Source organism: Gossypium arboreum, chromosome 6, assembly GCF_025698485.1.
Source record: "Gossypium arboreum isolate Shixiya-1 chromosome 6, ASM2569848v2, whole genome shotgun sequence".
Taxonomy (NCBI): domain Eukaryota; kingdom Viridiplantae; phylum Streptophyta; class Magnoliopsida; order Malvales; family Malvaceae; genus Gossypium; species Gossypium arboreum.
The window spans coordinates 3,381,821-3,394,802 of NC_069075.1; the positions used below are offsets into that span (position 1 = coordinate 3,381,821).

Below are 12,982 nucleotides of genomic sequence, written 5' to 3' on the forward strand. Positions count from 1 at the left end.
GTGGCCTCGATTCGGGAGCTGGACAGACGTGAGAGATGAGCAGACGCGTCCGTTGGGATGGCTTCTGGAATCTTCTGTTTGCGGTGCGAGGAGAAAGAGCTAGGGTTGGAAACCCTAGCTGGAAATTTTAAGTTTTGGGCCTCTGCTATTTGGGCCTGGTTTAGGTTTGGGCTACGAGTGTATTTGGGTACACAGGTAGTCTAGGCTATTAGGCTGTAACTGGTCTGTTTGGGTGTGTGTGTAACGGGTTTGAAGTATTTGGGCTTAACGGGCCTTGGCTGTAAATGGACTGTTTAAAAATAAACATTCATTTATTTTTGGTTTTAAGGCCCGGTCAAATTTGGGCTATTACAGGCGTTATGAGGGTGCTAATCCTTCCTCGCACATAACCGACTCCTGAACCCGTTTTTTCTCGAACTTCATAGACCAAAACCATTATTTTAATAAATCAAAACATTTTATTAAAACGATCAAATTACGAGGTGATTCAATCACACCTCATAAAAAGGGATTGGTGGCGACTTCCACATTTTTTCGTTTTCTTAAAATAAAAAAGTCAATTTCAAAAAATGATTTCGACAGCTTGACGACTCCACTAGGGATCGTTTTGTGAGAGTCAAGCCACGATTTGATTAATTCTTGTCTTATTGGTCAAAAATTGATGATTTGATTTTAAATTTACGATCCTTTCGCTGCATTTCATCCAGCTTTGTTATAATTTTCATCACTTTGCTCATATTTGCTTTAATTGGTCCGTGTCTTTTGGTTTATTTTCACATATTGCATTACATGACCATTCGATCTTACCCTTTTAAGTGGGAGTGAGAAACTATTCCTTCGTAAGGTTTTCACCTCCGTATAGGATAGTGGATCGCTTTCAGGATACATCCGTACCTATCTTTTCGTGAGATTTTCATCTCCGTATAGCCATAAGGAAATGTATTCCCCTGAACTAAACTCGGTCTGTATGAGCCTATAATGGGTGAGGATCAAAGAATCTGTAGGTTCAGGTATCCTTTCTTTAGAACTGAAGCACATATAGTGAGCCATAAGATCCCGCCTTAGGTGGAGCCGCACCGAACCATTAGTGGTTGTATGAATAGGCGCTTTGTTATTTCTTGCTTACTTTAAATTCTAGCTTTGTATACTGACTTGTTTTGCTTTGCTTTGTTGTTGCATGGCATTTTCATTATAAAAAGGTGTTGATTCTCATTCGGTTACCAAATTGAGAGCTTGCCATGGAGAACGAATTTCTTGATAATGTGGAAGATAATTTGGCTGTCTGAATATGGTCAAAGAAAATGCAATTAGAAAAAGGTGATAGCCTGTCAGAAGGGTACACATCGAAATTATGGGACTTCACTCGTATCAACATGACACAAAACGGTCTCCATGAATTGAAAGAGATATAGGTCCATTGGGACAATGAGATCAAGCAGCTATTTTACTATAATTATGGTAACCTGCCCTATCTACTTGACATCAAGGTGGACAAGCACTTGTTTCGAGCTCTGGCTCAATTTTGGAATCCCGTCTATAGCTATTTTACCTTTGGAAAGGTAGATTTGGTACCTACTATGGAGGAGTATACAGCCTTGCTTTATTGTCCGAAGATTCAAGCTGACAAGGTCTATTCTAGAGCCGTCAATGTCTCGACCTTTGTAAAGAAGTTAATGAATATCACGAGAATGAGTGAACAATGGGTCGCGGCTCGAATCAAGCATAAAGGAGAAAGCAAATGTATTCCTTGGAAAAGTTTGCGAGATCTAATTTTGGCACACCCAGATATGAAGAAAAGGGTCGACGTCTTTGCTTTGAGCATTTACGGGCTGATGGTTTTCCCTAAAGTGCTACGGTACGTAGATGAGGCGGTTTTAGATTTGTTCGATTGACTTGATAAGAAGGTCACACCTGTTCTCGCAATTTTGGCTGAAACATTCAGATCTTTGAATGCATGCCGTAGAGCGGGGGAGGGAAGATTCATCGGATGTGCGTTACTATTGCTAGCTTGGTTTCACAGCCATTTCTGGAAAGTAGACAAAGTTTCTTATCAGGTATTCTCTGAGAATTATTCTCCATTAAAAGAAACAGTGGCTACACCGAGGAGAGACGACATATCGAAGGAAAAATGGATAGCGATCCTCCAAAATCTCCGAGAAGAGGACATCGAGTGGAGAGCCCCTTGGATGGTCCCTGATAAAATTCTATACCAGTGTGAGGACTTTGAATGGGTCCCTCTACTTGGGATTTGGAGAGCTGTCGGATATGCTCCTCTACTAGTGGTAAGGCAATACAAATCGAGACAGTTTATACCAACGACACAGGGGCTAGCTCAGTGCGAATTTTCATATAAGGGTGATAACTACATGAAAATTGTTCGAGAAATGTCTAACACTTGGAACCAGACTCGCCAGATGAAAAGATTTGCTTTAGGTCCAATGACGACTCCCGAGTATAATGGGTGGTGGAGTAAAAGAATCAATGACAACATCTCCGGGCCAAGTCAAGAAGGCGCTCGATCGATGGAAGAATACCTACAAGTAGTCCAATCCGAGCTAGAAATCATAAAACAGGATTTTGAAAGGAGGAATTCAGAGCTAGGAAAAAAGATAAAACAATTGGAGGAGGAAAAAATGCATTTAAGATTAGATGTTGATGTTTAGAAGCTAGAGGCCGAGAAATTGAGAAAAGGAAAGAATAAGGTCGAAGAAGATTTGGATAGCTTGAAAACGGATTATAAGAAGTTGTGTTTATCAATGAGAACAGCCGGATGAAGGAATACGTTAGAGCAATGGCGACAAGAGATTCAAGAAGAAAAGATTAGATCCGATCGATAGGAGAGAAAATTCCAAGATGCTCAGGTTCAAAAATAGGCCCTAGAAAAGAGTTTGTCAAAAAGTCAAAGTGAAAAAATCGAATTAAAGGCTAGAGTAGTAGAACTAGAAAAGTCACTTCATCAGTATCGTAGTCACAACTCTGCAATTGAGCTGAAGGCGAGCTTAAACAAGATTGAAGAGATAAAAAGGTAGATAGAAAAACTTAAGACAGTATTACAAAACGGGTTGAACTCCTTGAAGCAAATGATGAGCATTGGAAAGAGCAACTCCACTATTCTCAGGATCAGGTTAGGGACAGAGATTATATTATGGGTAAAGCTGTGGCTCAAATACGAGAGGTGGCCGATAATTTATAGACCCTAGCAGTTTAGGCTGACGTGCTAAGTGTGAAATATGAATTAGAATCAGACCGGGGCCGAGAGCTAGCTTGGCTTTTTAAGAAAGTCAAAGCTTTGAGCATTAGGGCAAAGCCATATATGTAATCCGTTTTATGTAAAGAATTTTGTTTTCTAGTAAAGTTATTCTAAATGGAATTGAATCAGAGTCGAAGCCTCTTTTTGTATTTATCTCATGCATTTGCATTACATTACATTATATGCATTAGATTTCACAAAAGGACTCTAATTAATTAAAAATTATTTCAGTTAATCTGGAAACCGACAAAAGTCTATCAATTAAACATCGTTACGGTACTCACGCCAAAACTAAAGTAATGGACCAAAGATTGGAAAGGTTAGAACAGATTCAAAGAGAAATGCAAGATCAGCTGCAAATACTGCAAGAATAATTGGCCAAAATTCAACAAGACATGAGGGATCAGATGCTAGAATCCCAAAAGAATATGATGAACCAATTAACCCAGTTGCTGGCTGGAGGGCTAGAAAAAGGAAAGATCCCTATGGTCAATTTCGGGGACGATAACGAGGACCCTGCTTATCCTCCAGGCTTTACCCCAACAAGCACCCAAGCACAACCAAATGTATATCCACAAAGGGTGCCCACTAACATCAGGCCCCAATATCAGACGTACCTCAGTACCAATAAGCTTCCCGACAGGTTCAGGCTCCAACCCAGAAGACAATCTAGCAAATCCTGTTGTCCCTGGTCCTGATGATATAGCAGAAATAGAAAAGGTGAGAGTGAAGCTCCGAAAACAACTTGAAGACTGATGCAGACGGCTAGAAGAGAAATTCAAGGCATTGGAAATCACTGATTACCATTGTGGAATTGATGCTAAAGACTTGAGCCTGGTTCTAGATCTAGTGCTTCCACACAAGTTCAAGACCCCAGAGTTTGAGAAATATAATGGGATCAATTGCCCCGAAGCTCACATTACAATGTTCTGTCGGAGGATGATAGGATATGTTAATAATGATCAGTTGTTAATTCATTACTTCAAGACAGCCTGACCGAGGCTACAGCCAAAATATTATAATCAGCTAAGCTGTAGCACCCCAAACCCGGCCCAGAAGTTATGGCCGGATCCGGCATACCACATCAAAAACGTTAAAAAAAATCCATTCTAAGTCCAGAAAATCGTACTTAATGTTCAAAAGATTAATTCATTAAGGGTTAAAGTGAATGGAAGCTGTGCACTAGGTAGGAAACCGGAAAAGAGGTGGTGAGTCCATCGAACTGCTTAAGTACCAAGCTCCCTTCGGATCCAATCCTAAACATGCATACTGCCATTGCCACACCTTAACGTCATGGATATTTCTAGGAAACCGATTTGATTAAGTCATTTTTAGGAAAAGTGATTAATTTTGGAAAATACTTTCATTGCGGAAGCTTTGCTTGTTGTCGTGTTATTTTGAAATCAACTGTTGTTTTTGAAAACGCGCCTAAAGCTATCCAATTTCAACAGTTAAAATAAGTAATACCTATCTTAGTAATACATATTAAAACCATCAAAATAAATAAGCGGCCTTATTACATTTAAAAGCCCAAAACCTCAAACGTAATTAAAAGGATGTCCAGTTCACCGTAAGAAAATCAAACTTTCGAGAATCGGTGGCCACTCCAATTCCCTCACACTCCAAGCCCACTATGGTTGGGGATTTCTGCGTGGATGAAAATAAAAGGGGTGAGTTTGGGGAAACTCAAAGTGTAAGGAAAACCCATTCAAAGTCCAAGTCACTCAAGCCCATTGGGCCTAAGCCCATTCAGTAATAAATGGTATTGGCCGAGCCCTTTCAGACATAATAAACGGGCCTTAGCCCTTATTCAGATAATAAAGATGGCCCATAGGCCCATTTCAAAATACATGCAACATCAATAACATATGCAAGCCCATTTGGGTAATAAGTGATATTGGGCCAAAGCCCTTTTCAGACATAATAAACCGGGCCTTAGCCCCTTATTCAGATAACAAGATGGCCCATAGGCCCATTTCAAAATACATGGAACATCAAGAAACATATGCAAGCCCATTTGGGAGACTACTCAACCCACCAACCACTACACCCCACCCGTATCAGCCATACACTCCATGTGGGAATAGCTCAACCCACCAAATTTAACACTCCACATTTAAAAGATTGTCGCTCGTTATCAAGAATTGAGGCAAAGCCTCCAAGACGTGGACAAGCCACTTTCAATACTTCCTCCGTCAATATCCCAATCCCATGCATCGATAATAACAACATGGCATGCAAGAAATAACAACAGTCAAACATGCATTTAGGTCAATTTAACCCTAGGGTTATTTCTGTAATTTATCTACTAGGGGTAAAACTGTAAATTTTCCACTTTTAAAGGTATTTCAATAATTTATCTATTTTAAGATTTTTCATGCATATTCCTACTTTTCACGTACTAACGTAATCACGCATCGAGGGTTCTACCGAATTGGGCTGCTGGCCCATCATTCCAATTTTGGCCCATTAAGCCCAAAAATATCGAGGGCATAGAAATCATGCACTTTGCAGTCCAAACATTGCAGCTTACCAAAAACATTAATCGATTTACCTCACGAGCATTCGTGACATCAGAAATCTACAAAATACCGCTTTTCGGCATTTTGGCTTTTCGGCTTTTGCCGATCTAGACTAAGAAAGAGGGTGTTAGTTACACACCTATTTGCGACGATATGCTGACGAGATCCACACACGAACCGCCTACAATTGGATTACTAACACGTTAATCTAACTATTCAAATACAAACTACGTATTAACCCCTTACAATATTCGGTCAACCATACCGACAGATCATAGTAAGCTTATAAGAAATCAATAAGCAACTCATTAACAAATTTTTGTCAATGTTTACCACATAATCATAATTTCACTGCAAGCTGTCTTCCTGAGCAACAGTCACTAAATTATTTATAACTGGAGCTACGAAACTCCAAATCAAGTTCCGTTAATTTTCCATGAAAATAGACTCATATATCTTCTATCCATAAAATTTTCAGAATTTTTGGTTTAGCCAATCAATACCAGATTTTTCTCAAAGTTTCCCATGTTTCACTGTTTGACTAATCTGACCACTCTTCATTACGAATCAAATTTCTCATTGTACAGAATTCAAAATATGTTCTAGTTTATTTCATGTGAAACTAGACTCATTGAGATTTAATTACATAATTTATTCAGCTTCTAATTCATCTTCCACAATTTATGGTGATTTTCCAAAGTCACGTTACTGCTGCTGTCCCAAGCAGATTTATTACCAAATCACTCTTTCATACACCTATCTTGCATGCATGTTATTTAAACATGTATATCACCAATCAATCATCACATATATATGATTTTTACTTAAGCATAATCTCTATTTCATCATTTTAAAGCACAACATGTTAGCCGATTTTTCCCTTTAGCATCTAAGGCACATGTATGCTCATTTGTTTGGCTCAACTTCACCTATCTTCCATTTTTCATCAAAAGAACATGAAACAACAACCATTTCCTTCATTTTAATTCATGACTAAATGCTCACAACACAACTAAAAATCAAAATATACTTCAAGAGTTAAGGTAGAATCAAGAAGAACTCATGAACCTCAAAATAGAAGCAAGGTACCAAGAACTTACCTTCAATTTTCCTCCTCCTAATGACCGAATACTCAAGAGCTTTCTCCTCTCCTTTCTCTTCTCTAACTTTCAGCTATGATGAACAAAGATGGACAAAACTTTGTTCTTTTCACCCTTTTTCTTTTAATAAAACTTCATATTTCATCCATTTAATTCTTTAATACAAAAGACATGATATTCTTATCATGAAACATTTACCTAACCCATTATCATGAAACATTTACCTAACCCATTATCATGGAACATTTACCTAACCTATTATCATGAAACATTTACCTAACCCATTATCATGGAACATTTACCTAACCTATTATCAATTTGTATCAATTTGTACCATAAATTATGGATATCAAGTGTACATTTTGTCTACAACAACATGATGGTTGGCCACTTCATGTAAAATGGGAGGTTTATCATGCAAATCCTCCTATTTTGCACTCCTATTTATTTGGCCACTTCAATTTAGCCTATAGCATTTTCAAACATTTTCACATAGGTCCTATTTCATAATTTCACTCACAAATGACAAAATCAAAGCATGAAATTTTGTCAACATTCACAGAATTCCCGAAAATTGGGGCGTTACATAAGCCGTGCCCAATTTAATTCATGGAAGGACCTGGCACAGGCCTTCATAAAACAATATGGCCATGTAACAGATATGGCACCCGACAGAATCACGTTGCAAAATATGGAGAAGAAGCAAAATGAGAGCTTCAGGCAATATGCCCAAAGGTGGAGAGAGGTGGCAACGCAAGTCCAGCCACCTCTTTTGGAGAAAGAAACCACAATGCTTTTCATTAACACTTTAGAAGCCCCATTCATCAATCATATATTGGGAAGCACCACTAAAAGCTTCTCAGATATAGTGATGACCGACGAAATGATTGAAAATGCAATGAGTGGTAAGATAGATGTGGGGAAAGCACCAAAAGATCAACCCCAAGAAAAAGGGAGAATGAAGTGAATAACCAAGCTATAACGCCCCAAAAATTGGGCCTAGAAAGAATTGGGCCTTGAGTCTAGGATTCAAATAGAAGAAAACTTGAATAATTAAGAAGTTTTAAATATTATCGTTTAAAGAAAAAAATTTGAATTAAATTACTACTAGAAAATTTTACTATATTTATTATTACGGATAATTAGTATTATGAGATAAAATTATTGTTCTTAGAAAAATATTATTGTATGTATGTTTGAAAATTTTTATGAAATTATTATTATTATTTCTTGTATTATTGATATTTGAAATTTTTATTATTAGATATATTTATAAAATTATTATTATTATAATTATTATTATTAGATAGAAAAATAAAAATAAACTATATATTTATAAAAGTATTGTTGTTTTGGTGTTTAAACTCTAGGAAAAAATTGTTTTAATTTGGCCTCTTAAGGGAATCAAGCAAGAGGCTTCATTAATAAAATAGGGCTGAGTTTTAGCACAAGCAGGCATCTGGCCCAGTGGCTAAGGGTGCTAGGAGAGTGTGGGAGGAGCCTGGGTTCAAGGCGCAGCGTGCGTAATTTGGGTTTTTTTTTAATATGCAGATCGCGGCTAGAATAAGGTTAAGAGGAGTTGCGGTATAATTTAACACAAAGAGCGCCTGTGGCGCAGTGGTAGCAGCATGCTGGACATATGGAGAGGGCGACAGGTTCGATTCCGTAGGCGGGTGAATTTTGTTTTATTTTTAAAGTGGGCCAGAACTGAAGTAGGTAAGGTTTATAATTTATTGCGACCATATATTAGTAAGGAAGGAAGCCTGGTGCAGTGGCTAGCAACGCGGGTGTGGGCGCAAGGCGGACGGAGGTCTGGGGTTCGAGTGCAGATTCACAAGACGCAAGGTTTGATTTTGCTGCACGTCTGGAAGGTATTTGAACCGGACCGAAACACCTGCACCTTGATTGGAATTTGAATTAAGGAGTTCTTGACGGGAAAGAATTTGGGTGTAATTCAAATTAAAATTTTGGCAAAATTAAGGAAGGAATTTTAATGGAATTCAAATTGGAAAGAGGTGGGTAAGTATTTAAGCCAACTATGGGGTGTTAGTTGGGGAGTTTTTTCGGCTAGTCTCTTGGATTTGAGTAAATTAGCCATTGTTGATTTTTGTTCCCTTTGATTGTTTTTTTTTCTTCAGTATATATTTGGGGTATTTTAGAATATTTCCTTTGGGTTTTGATATTTTCTCTTCTTCCATTTTCTTTCCTTCTTCTTTTCTTTTATTTTTCTCTCCATCTACTTTCTCCTCTTCTTTTTCTTTTTTCCTCTATAGCCGAATCTTCCTATCATCTTGTACATCTCTATCTTTTATCAGTCGTTTCTAAACCTTTATAACCATTTGCCATAAAAAGCCGAAATCCCGAAAGCCTATATTTTCTTCTGTGTCAATTTTTCCTAGCCAAATCTTTTTACTTCTCTTCATCATTCTGGACCGATTCTCTCATCCTCTAAACCTCAAGTTTCTGTCAACAAAGCCTTTACAAAATCCTTATCTTTTCTTCATTATTACAAAAAGCTGAAAACGCATAGCCAAAGGGACACAGCCGAATTTTAAGATCACTGAAGGCTTGACTTTTGTTATCATTTGAGGGCTTAGAACTGCATCAGAATCGAGTAGGAATTAAGGGGAATCGTTGACTGAAGGAATTGGTGGCAAGTCCTTCCAACCTAGTCTTTATTTCGTATTTTAGAAAAAGTCGAAACCCCTAAAGGTTAGGGAGGCTATCGATTTGGGTTTATAGCCCTAAGGGGTTGTGATAACTGTTTTATCTTGATGATAGTGTGATCTAGAGGCTGCTGATTAAGGGCTTGGACAAGGGGAACAAGTGGATCTAAATCTAGTCGCTAACTTCGGCAAAGGTAAGATTGCTAGTGCCTAAGGTGTTATTGGCCGAATTAGGTAAGGGATTAATATGTAGTTCGTTTCGGTAGTTAGATTAACGTGGTAGTAATATAATTGTAGGCAGTTCGTGTGTGGATCTCGTCAATGAATCGTCATAAAAAAGGTGTGTAAATGACACCCACTCTTAGACTAGATCGGTAAAAGTCGAAAAGCCGAAAAGCCAAAAAGCCGACATTTGTGAACTTGCGAGCGTGCGAGCACTCGTGAGGTGGTTTGGTTGTTAATTTTGATAATCGCAAGTAGTATGATTGCAGAGTGCGCAATTCGTGCACTTCGGTATATTTGGGCTTAATGGGCTGAAAACGGGTTAGTGGGCGAACGGGCCCAATTCGGTAAAAACGCTCGATAAGTGCTTCTGTTAATATGTTAATGGTTATAATATGTATGTAAACTCTAGAATAGTAAATTTTACTGAAATACCCCTAAGTATGAAAATTACCATTTTACCCCTAGGTGCAAAATGACCGTTATACCCCCAGGGTTAATTTTGACTGAAATGCATGATATTCTGATTATGTTTGTTGTATGCCATGACATGTATATCTGTTGCATGGGGTTGGGTTTTGTTATGGAGGAAGAACCCATTCTGGTGGCTATGCCACATTTTCTGATATAAGCAGCTTTGCTGCAGATTATAGTTAGTGTCGCAGCCGGTGCTAACACTGTAAGTGTAGGGATGGCGTGGGTGATTTATTCCCCACAAGAAGTGTAGGGATGGACGGAGGCAAGTGCAGGGTTGGATGGGGTTATCATGCATTAATCATATGAGACTGTTTTGTTATGGGCCAACTGTATTGAAGCGGGCCCAACTATGTTAATATGGGCAAGACCCAGTATATCTCGACTTGTAATAGGGCTACGGCCCAGATTGATACTAATATGGGCTAGGCCCAATATACTCTGATACTGTAAGGGGCTATGGCCCAGATTAATATTGATATGGGCTAAGGCCCAGTTAACACTAAATTCTGAATAGGGCTTAGGCCCAGTAAAGCTTGAACTGATTTGGGCTCTGGTTGGGATACTTTACACACTGAGTTTTCCAAATTCACCCCCCTTTTTCCCATCTTTGCAGGTGAGCCTTAGATCGATGGACTTGGAGCTGAGCGGGATTCAGAGTGGCCACGAAGATTAAGTTTTGTTTTCTTTACAATAAGTTTCGCATTTATTATTTTGATTATTTTTATTTTGGTTAAAGTTGTAATAAGGCCGTTTTATTATTTTTAATATTTTGGGTTATTAAATTGGTTAGCTCTAGGGCGTGTTTTATAAAAGTTACTTATTTTTAAAATATCACGATAACCGAGTAAAGCTTCCGCAACGTAAATGTTTTCAAAGGCAATAAATATTTTAAATAGACTTAAACTTAATTTGTTGTTCGTGGACAAGTAATAAGCTTAAAGTGTGGCAATGGATGTATGCATGTCTAGGATTGGATCATGGAAGAGCTAGGTACTTAAGCAGTCTAATTGACTCACCTCCTCTTTTCTTGAATCCTACCTGGTGCGTAGTATCCATTCACTTTAAGCCATGACAAAGAAGGTTTGATTTTTTTTCGATACTTAACTGTTTTTTTAAAATAACATGTTTCTGCCACTACAAAGGTTTACAAGTTTTCAAAGTTTCCCATAAGATTTTACAAGGTTGTTAACAATGCTTTGATTATTACAATGAATCACGTTTTGGAAAAAAAATAAGGCTAAGGTTTTATTTAAGTTTAAAGGGTAAAAGTTTCTAAACATCAAGAAGGGTTTTCAATGAAAACATGGTTTTCGAAAAACACTTCAATGTGACATGTCAGATTCGGTCGTAACGTCTGGGCCAGGTTTGGGGTGTTACACAAGCACCTATAACAAGGTTTATTCAAAACCAATCACTGTGAGTTAGCCGAAGACAGTAACCACTAGCCATCAGGGCCCCCCAAGAGAAGAATCCAACACAAGGACAAATACAGAAAAGCTCCAGTTCACACCCATACCAATGACGTATAGGGAGTTGTATTAGAGCCTATTTGATGCACATGGGTATCCCCTTTCTACCTAAAACCGATGCAACCTCCATTTCCCAAATGGTACGACGCAAATGCACAATGCGAATACCATGCAAGAATCACTGGGCATTCAATTGAAAATTGCACCGCATTTAAAAAGTTGATCGAAAGATTCATAAAAATGGGAATTGTAAAGTTCGACAACCTATCAATACCAAATGTGGCAGGAAACCCGTTACCCAATCATGCTGACCAAGGGGTAAACGGGATAAATGAAGGTGGGAGTAAGAAAATCAAATATGATGTTGTGGAAGTTAAAGCCCCATTAGGATGGGTTTGGGAAGAGATGGTAGAAAGAGGACTAATCGTACCAGATTCAAAAGAGAGATTTGAATGGATGAGGAACTACTGTGGGTTCCATAATGGGGAGGGGCATGAGATCCAAGAATTATCGAGTTCAAGGCCCTAGTGCAAGACCTGATGGATAATAGAGAAATTGAATTTTATAAAGATGTTCATGGCCCAGAAGAAGGAAATATATGCGCATCGGAGGGAGAATTGATAGCGAAGGTCCAGAAAGTCAACTACCCAGCTGTTGAAACCATCTTTTTTGAAAAGGGGTTGACTTTGATTTTAAACTGAAAACGAAAAAATGAGGAGTCGCCACCAATATTTTTTGTTTAGGTGTGATCGGATCACCTCGTAATTTGATTGTTTTAATAAAATGCTTTGTTTTATTAAAACAACGATTTTGGTCTACGAAATTCGAGAAAATAGGTCCAGGGGTCGGTTACGTACGAGGAGGGATTAGCACCCTCGTAACGCCCAAAATTAGGACCTAATTGATTAATTAATGTCTTAATGTCAAAAGTTGAAAATTCATAAAGAATTTAAAAATATGATCCTCCTTTTTTATTAATGTTAATTTTGCAAAAAATGTTTGGATAAATCGAAACGGATGCTAAAGACCTTCTTGTGTAACACCCTGAAAATTTCTACAGTAAGATATTATCCTTAATATAGTAAAATAAGGAAATAAAGTGACAAGAAGAGGAAAATTGAGTTATGTCACTAGGAAGTATATTATGACATATTGATTCAAGAAAGGACTAATTTGTAAAAGTGAGAAAAGTTTTGTGGCCCAAGAGTAAATACTCAAAATTAGAAGGATTAAAGTGTAAATATAAAAAATTTGAAGGACTAATAATGCAAATATT

General features: G+C 38.0%; 1 long non-coding RNA gene across 1 annotated transcript; it reads right to left on the bottom strand.

Moving 5' to 3' along the window:
• Positions 1-3,391: 3,391 nt before the first annotated feature.
• On the bottom strand, positions 3,392-4,179 carry LOC128293874 (uncharacterized). The gene is made up of 2 exons (XR_008283991.1): positions 4,055-4,179; positions 3,392-3,944 (listed from the first exon to the last, which is right to left on the bottom strand). It is a non-coding gene; the product is annotated as an uncharacterized LOC128293874 (long non-coding RNA).
• Positions 4,180-12,982: the final 8,803 nt, after the last annotated feature.